Source organism: Hemitrygon akajei, chromosome 7, assembly GCF_048418815.1.
Source record: "Hemitrygon akajei chromosome 7, sHemAka1.3, whole genome shotgun sequence".
In the NCBI taxonomy this organism is placed as follows: Eukaryota; Metazoa; Chordata; class Chondrichthyes; order Myliobatiformes; family Dasyatidae; genus Hemitrygon; species Hemitrygon akajei.
The window spans coordinates 10,623,405-10,637,349 of record NC_133130.1 but is presented as its reverse complement, the minus strand read 5'-3'; positions in this window follow the sequence as shown (position 1 = coordinate 10,637,349).

Below are 13,945 nucleotides of genomic sequence, written 5' to 3'. Positions count from 1 at the left end.
CTACCAGGGCCCCTGCAATTTCAACACTAGTCACCTTCAAGGTCCGAGGGAATACACTGTCAGGTCCTAGGGGTTTATCTACTCTGATTTGTCTCAAGACAGCAAGCACCTCCACCTCTTTAATCTGTGTAAGTTCCATGACCTCCTACTTGTTTGCCTCATTTCCATAGACTCCATTCCAGTTTCCTTAGTAAATACAGATGCAAAAAACCCATTTAATATCTCTCCCATTTCTTTTTGGTTCCATACATAGCCAACCACTGTGATCTTCAAGAGGACCAATTTTCTCCCTTACTATCCTTTTGCTCTTAACATACCTGTAGAAGCTCTTAGGATTATCCTTCACCCTGACTGCCAAAGCAACCTCATGTCTTCTTTTAGCTTTCCTGATTTCTTTCTTAAGTATTTTCTTACTCTTTTTATACTCCTCAAGCATCTTATTTCCTCCCTGTTGCCTATACATGTTATACATCTCTCTCCTCTTCTTTATCAGAGTTCCAATATCCCTCGAGAACGAAGGTTCCTTATTCTTGTTCGTTTTGCCTTTAACCCTGACAGGAACATACAAACTCTGCACTCTCAAAATTTCTCCTTTGAAGGCCTCCCACTTACCAATCACATCCTTGCCAGAGAACAACCTGTCCCAATCTACGTTTTTTATATCCTTTCTCATTTCTTCAAATTTGGCCTTTCTCCGGTTTAGTACTTCAACCCGAGGACCAGATCTATCTTTATCCATCATCAGGTTGAAACTAATTACGTTATGATCACTGGAACCAAAGTGTTCCCTACACACACTTCCGTCACCTGTCCTAACTCATTTCCTAAGAGGAGATCTAATATTGCATCCTCTCTAGTTGGTACATCTATATATTGATTTAGAAAACTTTCCTGAACACATTTCACAAACTCTAACCCATCTAGACCTTTAACAGTATGAGGCTCCCAATCAATGTGTGGAAAATTAAAATCACCTACAATCACAAATTTCTGTCTCCTGCAGTTGTCTGTTATCTCTCTGCAGATTTGCTGCTCCAATTCTCGCTGACTATTGGGTGGTCTATAATACAACCCTATTAATGTGGTCATACCTTTCCTTTTTCTCAGCTCCACCCATATGGCCTCAGTAGACAAGCCCTCTATCTGTCCTGACAAACCACTGCTGTAATATTTTCCCCGACTAGCAAAGCCACCCCACCCCCCTCACCCTTCATCCCTCTGCCTCTATCACGTCTGAAACATCAGAACCCTGGAACATTGAGCTGCCAGTCCTGCCCCTCCTGTAGCCAAGTTTCAGTAATGGCTATGATGTCATAATTCCATGTGCCAATCCAGGTCCTCAGATTGTCTGCCTTTCCCACAATACTTCTCGCTTTGAAATAGATACACCTCAGAAGATTATTACCACCACACACAACCTTACTATTTGTGAGTTTGCATGAATTACTAACATCATTTATTTTTACCCCCGTTCCACTATCTACTCTAGCACTCTGGTTCCCATCCCCCTGCAAAGCTAGTTTAAACCCTCCCCAATAACACTAGCAAATCTCCCTGCAAGTATATTGGTCCCCCTGTAGTTCAGGTGCAACCCATCTCTCTTGTACAGGTCCCAACTGCCCCAGAAGAGGTCCCAATGATCTAGAAATCTGAAACCTTCTGAAACAATTTTGGGTATGTTTCCCAATCTAATTGCCATTATTTTAGTGAGAATTTTAAAATCTACATTCATCAAAGATATTGGTCTGTATGAAGCACATGCAGTAGGGTCTCTATCTTTTTGAAGAATTAAGGAAATAGATGCTTCATAAAAGGATTGTGGTAGTTTACCTATTAATAACACATCTTTAAAAGTTCTACTTAACCAAGGAGAGAGTAAATCAGAAAAACATTTTAAAAATTCTACTTTAAATCCATCTGTACCAGGGGCTTTACCGGAGTTCATTAAAGAAATTGCTTTCTGTATTTCTTCTTCCATAATCAGTGTATCTAATAGTAAACTTTCATCAGATGATAGTTTGGGGACATTCAATTTCCCTAAGAATTCATGCATTGTAGTAGTATCATCAGGGAATTCTGATTGATATAAAGAGGTATAGAATTCATGAAAGGATTTATTAATCTCATCATGGTCAAATGTAAAGTTGCCATCCTGTTAAGAAACTTTAATAACCTGGTGTTTAGCCAAGACAGTTTTCAATTGATTGGCCAATAATTTCCCTGATTTATCACCATGGACATAAAATTCAGATTTAGTTTTAAGTAACTGGTTTTCAATGGGATATGTTAATAACAAACTATGTTGCATTTGAAGTTCAACTCTCTTTTTATAAAGCTCCAAATTAGTAGTAACTGAATATTCTTTATCAATTTCTTTAATCTTATCAACCAATATAGGCATTTCATTATTATTCCACTTTTTTAATCCAGCAGAATATGAAATAATTTCTCCATAAATATATGCTTTAAAAGTTTCCCATAATATCTCGCTGGAAAATCCTTCAGTAGACTTAGTTGAAAAGAAAAAAAAGTGATCTGTTCTTTAATGAAGCTAACAAACTTTAAGTCTTAAAGTAAGGTCGAGTTGAACCGCAATTGTCTAATTCTAAAACTTACATCAGCTAATTTAATTGATAATTCCAGAGGTGCATGATCAAAAATATTGATTGCATCGTAATCACAAGTGATGACCGATGGTATGAATTGGGAGTCAATAAAAAAGTAATCAATTCCAGAATAATTGTGATATACATGAGAGAAAAAAGAAAACCCTTTATCATTAGGGTGTAGAAGCTGCCAAATGTCTGATATTCCAGAGTCCACTAAAAAAGAATTAATAAAAAATACAGATTTATTTGGTAGAATTTGTTTAACTGAAGACCTATCCATCAAAGGATTCAAACAGAAATTAATGTCACCACCCATTATCAACTTATATTCATTTAAGTTAGGGAGTAATGCAAATAATTTCTTTTAAAAATTCAGGATAATCAATATTTGGAGCATAAATATTAACCATAATAAATTTTTGATTATAAAGTAAACTGGTGATCAACAAAAATCTACCAGTTGGGTCTGAAATTCTCTCATAATGAACAAATGGAATCGAAGAATCGATAAATATAGAAACACCTTTCACCTTTGCAGATGAGTTGGAATGAAACTGCATGCCTCTCCAAAATCTAAAAAAACCTTCATTGTCCTTCTTCCTCACATGAGTCTCCTGTGCAAAAATAATTTGAGCTCTCAGTCTATTAAATAATTTAAGTTATTTTTCCACTTAATTGGATAGTTCAAACCAATAGTATTCCATGAAATAAAATTAATAGTTTTATATAATGTATAAAGGGTTAGTCCTACTGTAGGGAAGTCATGTTCCCAATAAAAGGAAAACAAGTCAAAAGAGGAACCGGAAGTCACGACAGCCAGACATATTTGTAGTTTCAATCCAGACCAGAAAAAACAGAAAGAAAAAAGAAAACACCCCTCCCCCACCCCACAGAACCCAGAAGCTAACCAAAAGAAAGTTAGTAAGCAAACTACCCCAGATACTACCCCTATCTCTCTAGTGATAAAATTCCAAAATTTAAAAAAAGGATTCATACCACTCACATTTTGAGCATTCACCATTTTACTAGGTGTTTGTAAAAAGTCACAAAAAGCCAGTTTCAAAAAAAAAGAAGGAAAAAAGTGTTAATAGATTATTTATGTTTCACAAATTCAAAAGAGGACAATCAGTCCATTAGAACTCAAATCAAGCACAGTTATTTTAAATAGTCACAAGGGGAAAAATCAATAAAGAATGGCTTTATCATAAAGATATAATGAATACTCTTAATTCAAAGCTGAAATAACTTTTACTAAAGCTAGAAGAGAGAAAAAAATTCAAACAATGAAAGTCCAGATTTATAATTTTTTTAAACTTAAACTGAGTGTATGTGAAAACATAATAATAAGCAACATTAATCTTTATTCTGTAGAGGACTGCCATGTTTTAAATTTACACCAGTTTGAAATAGAAAGAATTCCTTCAAATAGACTAAACAAAGTAAAAAATAAGTGTGCAACAGATGATCGGCCATTTTAAACTTTTTAAAGAATATTTCAGAAAGCCATTTTAAAAGGCAAGAAATAATTATCTTAAAAATATGGCAAATACTTATAATTCAAAGCAGAAAACACATTTTACCAGAGCATAAATAAAATAAAACCTATGAGATCTACCATTAAACTGTAGACTGTAGCAAATTACCATTTTAGTTTAAACTACAGAAAGCAGTTTTTAATCATTGAAACCATTAGACAGTCACAGACTGTCGACTTTATTCACTAGGCAAATAAACTCTATCATTAAACTATGGAAAATTGTCATTTTCTATCGAGGACAATTTTAAATCCACATAACCGTTAAACTAGATCGAAACTATCGAACTTGCATTTAAATCCTCGAAAAACTTTTGAGCCTTTTCAACTGAAGTGAACTATTTGAGGGATCCATCAGATAGGATTGTTCTGCGATAGGCGGGGTATAATAACACAGGTCAGAATTTAACATGATACAAATCACTCATCACTGAATTAAACACCGATCTCTGAAGCATTACTTCGGGACTATAGTTCTCTACCATTCGAAATTTGTGGTTTCCATATTCCATAATTTTTTCTGACGGGCAAGTTGAATTAACTGTTCCTTAATATGTACATAATGAAATCGTAAAATGATATGCTTTGAGTTGGAACCCGATGCCCACCTCATTCTCGGAACCCTACATGCGTGATCGAGAATCAGTGACTTTGGGAACATTTCCGAGCCAAATACCTTCCTTAAAAATTGAGAGAAAAATTCAGTGGGGTCTTCTCCTTTTTCAATATCTTCAGGTAGGCCAATTATTCTAATATTTTGTCTGCAATTTTGACCATCCATATCAATCACCTTAATTTTCTGTTGCTCCAATGTTTGAATAGCTGAATACAGTTTCCTTTCCAGTGACTCGACTCTGCCTTCCATCTTCTTGTCTACTTCTTCAAGTTCAAAGACACGTCCCTGTAATGCCTTGGTCTCCTGTTTAAATGTTTCCATTGCATTATTAATCATCCTTAATGTCAAATCCACGGCATCAATTTTTTCTTCCAATTTCAAATCTCTCTGCTCGATTTTCTTGTTCAATAATTTTGAAATTTTCATTTCCAGTTTCAGATTTTTTTGTCGATTTTTTCATCCAGTAGTTTCAATATTGCATCCAGGGTAAGCTCGCACTATCCACTGCTTTCCACTAGTTTCTTTTGTTCTGTGGTACTTATTTTCTCTAAATAAGGATCAGAATTTAAGTGTGTATATATATATTTATGCTTTAGTATAAGCAAGTAATAGAAAAGTGGTAAAAGATTGAAAAGTTTAGGAGAAAGCTTCAACTCAACTCACTCCATCAGGTACCACCCAGAGACTCCAGCAGTGTTTAATAAATGTTTATTTGTTTATAAATCTGGACTCAATTCTATACTCATTGTTGATGTATCGTAACAATTGGGGGCTCGTCTTGACCTGAATCCATTTTTGTGCTTAAGTGCTTGTTTACTTACCAGTCTGATTTGGAAAAGGTAAATGCCTGATTCTTTAGTTTGATTGGTTTGTGGGTGGTATTCGGCAACAATGAATATTGATGACTTTCTGGCATTGCCAGACGTGGAGTTATTACTGAAGGTGAAAAAGAGTGATGTATCTGAGATTGCTAGCAGGTTGGAACTTAAAGATATTTAGAATGATACAACAAAGCCTGTAATTCAGAGGAAAATCACGGAACACTATATAGATTCAGATGTTTTGGATGAAGCGGGGTTAGATAGGTTCCCTGTGAGTAAAGCAGTGATCCAGTTACACCTGGGACAGGTAGCATTAGAAAAGCTTAGAACAGAAGCTGAGTTAAAACAGAAACAATTGGAAGCTGACTCGAAACTAAGTCGGTTAGAAGCTGAAAATAAAAAGAGAGAATTTGAACTTGCTATGGTGAAATTAAGGTTTGAGAATCAGTCCTCTGGTTCTAGGAAACAGTTTGCTGCTAGTCGAGAAGTTATATTAGCTCCTCCATTCAATGAAACAGAAGTGGATAAATATTTCCAACATTTCGAAACTGTTGCTCTGATTTCAAAGTGGCCGAAAGAGAAATGGCCAGTGATGTTACAGAGTGTAATTAAAGGCAAAGCACAACAAGTTTATCCAGCTTTAACTGCTGAGCAAGCACTTGATTATGATATTGTGAAGCAGAATGTACTGAAAATGTATGAACTGGTTCCAGAATCTTATAGAGAAAGATTCAGAAATTTGAAGAAATCTGTGGAAAAAACTTAAGTGGAATTTGCCTACGATAAAGCTGTGTGTTTTGAGAGATGGGTTTCCTCTAAAATTGTGAATGGGGAGTATAATAAATTGAAAGAGCTGATTTTAATCACAGAATTTAAAAAGAGCATCCCTGTTGAAGTAAGGACATACTTAAATGAGAGGGACACTGCTACATTGCAGGAATCTGCTAAATTAGCTGATGAGTATGCTTTAATTCACAAGAATAAATTTCCTCAGTGTAGAACTTTTAAAAGGAAAAATAGCACAGAGAGTCAATGTAAACCAGAAATTAAATCAGAAGTTAGTGAGAAAGGTAAGGATGAAGGAAAACCTGTGAAGGAAAGACAGTTTGGTCCCATTTGTAATTATTGTAAGAAACTTGGTCACGTAATAGCTAACTGTTTCCATTTGAAACAGAAGGAGAAGGAAGCAGTCCCAGATGCTTGTGTGCTACATACTGAAACACCTGTAAATCCACAGGGTTTGACAAATACAAATGAAGCTTCATTAGAGTCTGACCAAGTTAAGAGGAGATATGATCATTTTATAACTGAAGGATTTGTATCCTTGAAAGAGGGATTCACTTCAGTGCCAATAAAAATCCTTAGGGATACTGGAGCTTCTCAATCACTGATGTTAGACAGTGTGTTAAAGTTTAGTGATGAGTCTGACACTGGTGAGGTAAACTATATGCCAGGTGTTGAGACTGCCCTTATGCCTGTATATTTGCATAGAGTAAATTTAAGGTCAGGGTTAGTTACGGGACTTGTTAAATTCGGACTACAACCTAGCTTACCCGTGAATGATGTTTCTTTATTCTTACGAAATGACTTGGCAGATGGACAAGTTTTTCCTGAAGTGTATTTCACAATAAAATCAGAGGAACCACGAATGAATTCTAACACAGATTCCTCCTGTGTTGTAACTCGAGCTATGGCTAAAAAGGTTGATGTGCAGGATGAGGTTGTTACCCATGACTGTTCAACTCGGGATTCGAATTTTGAGGATGTGTCAGGAACTTTCTTACCTTGATTGTTTGAACAAGATTCTTGGAGTAAGTCTGACCCTGAAGATTTGTCTCTGTCTCAGAAGGAGATGTTAGCAGAGCAGAGTAGAGACCCTGAGATTATCAAATTAAAGGAACAAGCTCTTCCTGATAGTGAAATTGAGAAGGTGACAGTAGGATATTATTTTAAGAAATATTATTTTAATGAGGAAGTGGAGATCGCTTACAATTCCTGCAAGTGATGGATGGAAGGTTGTTCAGCAGGTAATAGTTCCTAAAGTTTATCAAAATGAGATTTTAAATTTAGCTCATAGTGTGGACATCAAGGGATGAAGAAAAGAGTGAACAAGGATTTTAAACATTTTTACTGACCTGGTTTGAGAAATGATGTGGCAACATTTTGCAGAAACTTGCTGAATTGTGGGTAAACCTAATCAAGTTACTCCAGTGGCCCCACTGCAACCAATTCCCACATTCGGTGAAATGTTTTCCAAAATTATTATAGATTGTGTAGGACCATTACCAAAAACAAAAACTGGCTATCAATACTTGTTGACCATCATGTGCACTGTGTCTAGATTTCGAGAGGCAATACCACTTAGGAATATAACAAGTAAAATTGTAATAAAGTCTCTTATAAAATTCTTTACTTATTTTGGGTTGCCTAAGGAAGTACAATCTGATCAAGGTTGTAATTTTATGTCTGGATTGTTCCAACAGATAGTTTATAAACTGGGAGCTAAGCAGATTACCTCATCTGCGTAACATCCAGAATCACAAGGAGCCTTGGAGAGGTTTCATTCTACCCTCAAGACTATGATTAGGACGTATTGTGTGGAAAATGAAAATGATTGGGATGAGGGCATACACTACTTCCATTTGCAGTATGGGAGTCAGTACAGGATTCATTAAGTTTTAGTTCATTTGAAATTGTGTTTGGGTATAGAGTAAAAGGACCTTTGGCCTTATTAAAAGAACAATGGATTAATAAAGAGGTACACACTACTTTGCTCGATTATGTTTTAAAATTTAAGGATAGATTACATAATGCTTGTAGCTTAGACAGGGAAAATTTAAAATCGGCTCAGGAGAAAATGCAAACCTGGTATAATAAAGAAGCTAGAATGAGGTCATTTAAGCCTGGAGATAAGGTGTTGGTTCCTTTCCTGGTGCATGAATGCTTTATAAGCTAAATTTAAGGTCCTTATGAAATTATGTCAAAAGTTAATGATGTGGATTATGTGATAAAAATTCCAGATTGAAGAAGGCCAGCATGACTTTGCCATATAAATATGATAAAACCATATTATGAGAAACAGTCTGCTACTATAACTGTTGTGGTCAATAATACTGAGTCTGATCTCACTAGCAACTTAATGGATGATTCATCTGAAACTCATTCTAAACCCAACATTGTTTTTGCCAGATTACCAAACTCAACTGTTCTGGAAAATATTAATGAGAAATTAGCTCATTTACAGCCAGAGCAGAAGCAGCAGATGAAGCAATTAATTTTTAAATACAAGGATTTATTTCCAGATGGTCCTAGCTCATCTAAGAACACAGCACAGTAGTAAGAACAGCACAGTAGCTTCACATAATGTAGATGTCGGGGATGCCAAACCCATAAAGCAACACCTATACAAGATGAACATGGAAAAATGTGAACTTACTGAGAAAGAAATTAAATATATGTTAGAGAACAATATTATTAGACCTTCTAATTCAAATTGGAGTTCACCTTGTGTCCATATATACCTAGCGACTGAGTCTTCCTAACTAACCTCCCATGCGGGACCTTGTCAAAGGCTTTACTGAAGTCCATGTATGCAACATCCACTTTCAACCTTATTAATATCCTTCCTGTAGTTAGGTGACCAAAACTGCACACAATACTCCAAATTCGGTCTCACAAATGTCTTATACAACCACACCATTACATTCCAACTCTTATACTCAATACTTTGATTTATAAAGGCCAATGTACCAAAAGCTGTCTTTATGACCCTATCCACCTGTGATGCCATTTTTAGGGAATTATGAATCTGTACTCCCAGATCCCTCTGTTCTAATGCACTCATCAGTGTCCTACCATTTACCTTGTATGTTCTACCTTGGTTTGACCTTCCGAAGTGCAATATCTCACACTTGTCCGCATTGAACTCCATCTGCCATTTTTCAGCCCACTCTTCCAACTGGTCCAAATCCCTCTGCAACCTTTGAAAACCTTCCTCACTGTCCACTACACCTCCAATCTTTGTATCATCAGCAAATTTGCTGATCCAATTTGCCACATTATCATCCAGATCATTGATATAGATGACAAATAACAATGGACCCAGCACTGATCCCTGTGGCACACCACTAGTCACAGACCTCCACTCAGAGTAGCAATCCTCCACTACCACTTTCTGGCTTCTTCCATTGAGCCAATGTCTAATCCAATTTACTACATCTCCATGTATACCTAGTGACTGAATCTTCCTAACTAACCTCCCATGCGGGACCCTGTCAAAGGTTTTACAACATCCACTGCCTTCCCTTCATCCACTTTCCTGCTAACTTCCTCGAAAAATTCTAATAGATTGTTTAACCATGACCTACCACACACAAAGCCATGCTGACTTTTTCTAATAAGTCCCTGTCTATCCAATTACTTGTAGATCCTATCTCTTAATATTCCTTCCAATAATTTACCTACTACCGATGTCAAATTTACTGGCCTATAATTTCCCAGCTTACTTTTTGAGCCTTTTTTAAACAACAGAACTACATGAGCTATCCTCCAATCCTCTGGCACCTGACCCGTGAATATCAACATTTTAAATATTTCTGCCAGGGCCCCTGCAATTTCAACACTAGTCTCCCTCAAGGTCTGAGGGAACACCCCGTCAGGTCCTGGGGATTTCTTCTTTGATATTAGTCGCCAGCTTCCTTTCATAATCCATCATTTCCTTCCTAATGAGCTTCTTAGTTTTCTTCTGCAAATCTTTAAAAGCTTCCCAATCCTCTATCTTCCCATTACCTCTGGATTCCTTGTATGCCATCTCTTTTGCTTTTAATCTGCCTTTGACTTCACTTGTCAGCCACAGTTTTGTCCTTACTCCATTCGACAACTTCTTCTTATTTGGAATATATCTGTCTTGTACTTCCCTCATTTTTCACAGAAACTCTAGCCATTTCTGCCCTGCTGTCCTTCCTACTAATGTCCCTGTCCAGTTAACCTTGGCAAGCTCCCCCCTCATGCCATTGTAATTTTCTTTATTCTACAGAAATTCGGACACATTGGAATTTATTTTCTCCTTCTCAAATTTGAAAGTGAACTCAATCATATTGTGATCACTGTTCCCTAAGGGTTCCTTAAACTTAAGCTCTCTTATTACAGCTAGATCATTGCACAACACCCAATCGAGCACAACAGATCCCCTAGTGGGCTCAACAGCAAGCTGTTCTAAAAAGCCATTCCTTAGACATTCTACACGCTCTCTCTCTTGAGGTCTAGCACTGGCCTGCTTTTCCCAATCCACCCTCATGTTAAAGTCCCCAACAATTATCATGACATTGCCCTTCTGACATGCCTTTTCTATCCTCTGCTGTAATTTGTAATCTACATCCTGGCTGCTGCTTGGAGGCCTGTATACAACTGTAATTAGGGTCCTTTTACCTTTGAGACTCTACAACTTCTGAACCTATGTCATCCCCTTCTAATTATTTAACATTATTTCTTATACACAGTGCCACACCACCTGCTCTGCCTACTGACCTATCTTTCCAATACACCATAAATCTTTGGACTTTCAGCTCCCAATGGCAGCCATCCTTTACCGAAGTTTCAGAGATGGTCACAATGTCATATTTGCCAATCTGTAGCTGAATTTCAAGATTGTCCATTTTATTCCTTATGCTGCGTGCATTCAAATATAACACTTCCAGTCCAGTATTTGTTGCTTTCTGTTTTAACTGCACCATGCCTCTATTACCCTGTAACTCATCCCACTGGTTGTGATTAAGCCTCATCTCCTGCCTGTACTTTCTATCATCTCTATTGCACACTATCTTCAATTTATTTCTGTTCTCCCCTTCCTCAGCCCTATCACCCCCGTTCCCATTCCCCTGCCAAATTAGTTTAAACCCTCCCTTGTACTATTTGTACTATGAACGGTAGAGCACAAGGAATGTAATGGAATAGAGGGATCTCGGAGTACAAGTGTATAGTTTGTTGAAGGTGGCATCACAGGTGGTCAGCTTGGTGAAGAAAGTATTTAGCCATCAGCCAGGACATTGAGTGTAAGAGTTGAGGAAGGATGTTCTACATGTGTAAATTATTGGTGAGACTTGGAGTATTGTGTACAGTTTAGGTCACTCTGTTAGCAGAAGGACGTTGCCAAGCTGGAGACAGTGCTGAAGAGATTTATGTGGATGCTGCCTGGATGAGAGGGCCTGAGTTACAGGGAGGTGTTGGCCACACTCGATCTTTATTCCCTGGAAAACTGGAGAATGAGTGGTCACCTCAAAGAAGTTTATAAAATCATGAAGAGTATTGATAATTTGGACAGTCCAGTCATTTCCCGAGAGTTGGGAAGTCCAAACCTTGAAGAGACGGGTACAAGATAAGAGGCATTAAAAGAGACCTGTGGGGTAACTTCTTCACACTAAGGGTACTTAGTACCTGGAACGAGATGTCAGAGGACGAGGTCAAGGTGGATCCAATTGCATCTTCTAAGCAGTTTCAGTTGGTGCTTGGAGGTTTATGGTCCAAACACAGGTAACTAGGACCAGCAGGAAGGATGCTGTAATCAGCATTGATCAGTCAGGCTGAAGGGTCTGTGTCTGTGCTGTATTACTCTGGCACTAATGCCAGAGACCCTAGTGAATGAAACCTTGGTTTCAAAAGATATTGAGGGCCTTGTTCAGAGAATAAAGGTTTATAGCAGGTATAGGCAGGTAGGAACACATGAGGTGCTTATGGTGCATAAGAAATGCAAGAGAACACTTAAGAAAGAAATCAGGAAGGCTAAAAGAAGGCATGAAGTTGCAGACAAGGTGAAGGAGAAGCCTAAGGGATTCTACAGGTATTTTATGTAGGGTAACTTTTCATGTTTTACAACATTGAACCACAGAGGATTTAATTTGGCTCTTTAGATGCTGGTCAATGGAAAAGACCTTTTCATTTCAAACTGAAAACAAAGATCTACAAATCAGCCTAAATTTATTGCAGTTAATAAACACAAAATAATTGATTGCATAATTACTCATTCCTTCAAGTCTGTATTTGCTAGATTGTGAGTGAACATCTCTTTTCAAGTCCAACCACAAAGGCTCGATTGGTTTGAGATCTGGACTCTGACTTGGTCACTCCACAATGTCAACTTTGTTGTTTTTAAGCCACTCCTACGTAGCTTTGGCTTGATGCTTAGTGTCATTGTTTTGCTGGAAAACTAGTCTTCTCCCAAGTTGCAGTTCTCCTACAGACTGCATCCTGTTTTCCTCCAGGATATCCTTGTATTTTGCTGCATTTGTTTTACCCTCTACCTTCACAAGCCTTGCAGGACCTGCTGCAGTGAAGCATCCCTAGAGCACGATGCAGACACCACCATGCATCATGGTAGGGATAGTGTGTTTTTGATGATGTGCTAAGTTTGGCTTATGCCAAACATAACACTTAGTCTGATGGCCAAAAATCTCAATTTTGATTTCATCAGGCCATAGAACCTTCCTCCAGCCGATTTCAGAGTCATTTATATGCCTTCTGGCAAACTCTGTCCAAGATTTTATGTGAGTTTTTTTCAACAGTGCCTTTCTCTTTGCCACTCTCCTATAAAGCTGCAACTAGTGAGGCACCCGGGCAACAGTTGTTGTTTGCGCAGTCTCTCCCGAATCAGCCACTGAAGCTTGTAACTCCTCCAGAGGTATCATAGGTCTCTTGGTGGCCTCGGTCACTAGTCACATTTTTGCATTGTCACTCAGTTTTTGAGGACAGCCTGCTCTAGGCCGGTGTACAGCTGTGCCATATTCTTCCCTTTTCTTAATGATTGATGTAACTGTACTCCAAGGGATATTCGATGACTTGGAAATGTTCTTGTATCCTTTTCAATAACCTTTTCATGGAGTTGCTTGGAGTGTTCTTTTGTTTTCATGGTGTAGTTTTTACCAGGATACTGATTCACCAGCAGCTGGACCTTTAGATACAGGTGTATTTTTACTATAATTGAAACAACTTGACTGCACACAGTAATCTCCATTTAACTAATTATGTTACTTCTGAAACCAATTAGCTGCACCAGTGCAGATGTGGTGTGTCATACTAATGGGGATAAATACTTATGCAATCAATTATTTTGTGCTTTACATTTGTAATTAATTTAGATCACTTTGTCCGCATCTGTTTTCACTTTGACACAAAAGAGTTTTTTTCTGTTGATCAGTGTCAAAAAACCCAAGTAAAATGCTCTGTGGCTCAATGTTGTAACACAATAAAGTATGAAAACTTCCAGCGGAGGTAAATAATTTTTATTGGTCCTGTATAAGAATTTGGATAGACATGGACTGATTCAGGATAGTCAGCATGGCTTTGTGCATGGTAGGTCATTTCTAACTAAACT